General features: G+C 42.4%; 1 non-coding gene across 1 annotated transcript; it reads left to right on the top strand.

Moving 5' to 3' along the window:
• Positions 1 to 6: 6 nt before the first annotated feature.
• On the top strand, positions 7 to 511 carry LOC104706829. The gene is made up of 3 exons (XR_765547.1): positions 7 to 117; positions 202 to 314; positions 397 to 511. It is a non-coding gene; the product is annotated as an uncharacterized LOC104706829 (transcript).
• The last annotated feature ends 6 nt before the right edge of the window (positions 512 to 517 follow it).

Below are 517 nucleotides of genomic sequence, written 5' to 3'. Positions count from 1 at the left end.
ATCCTTGATAACCTTCCTCTAGTGGTTCCAATTGAAAGAATTGATCCTGGTCAGGGTTCTCCCTCTGTTGTGTATCAGCTAGGCTATCATATCGGTCTTAAAGGGCAGTATGAGGGGGTAAGTAAGTTTAGATTATTCATTATTTGCGTTGAGTGTGAAAGCAACGATTTTCTAAGCAGTCCTTCCTTTGGAATTACACAGAGCAAAGAGCAAAAGTACTTTATGCACAATCACTTGGCTTTCACTGTCCGGTATCACAGAGATGTGCAAACCGATGCTGCAAGGATTGTGGGATTTGAGGTCAAACCATTCAGGTGCAGTTCTTGTTGAACAAAAATAGACTCTCGGGGTGTTCTCTTTTTTTTCAGTTCTAATATTCCTTCCCTTCATTTGCAGTGTCAAGCATGAATACGAGGGACAATGGAGTGAGAAGACCCGTTTGACTACCTGTGATCCTCACACTAAACGCCTGGTTGTTAGCTCAGCTACACCTCAAGAAGTCGAAAACAAGAAGGAA

Source organism: Camelina sativa, unplaced genomic scaffold, assembly GCF_000633955.1.
Source record: "Camelina sativa cultivar DH55 unplaced genomic scaffold, Cs unpScaffold06221, whole genome shotgun sequence".
Classification (NCBI taxonomy): domain Eukaryota; kingdom Viridiplantae; phylum Streptophyta; class Magnoliopsida; order Brassicales; family Brassicaceae; genus Camelina; species Camelina sativa.
Note: the sequence above shows the minus strand (reverse complement) of the source record. Positions and strands in the feature narration are given on the sequence as shown.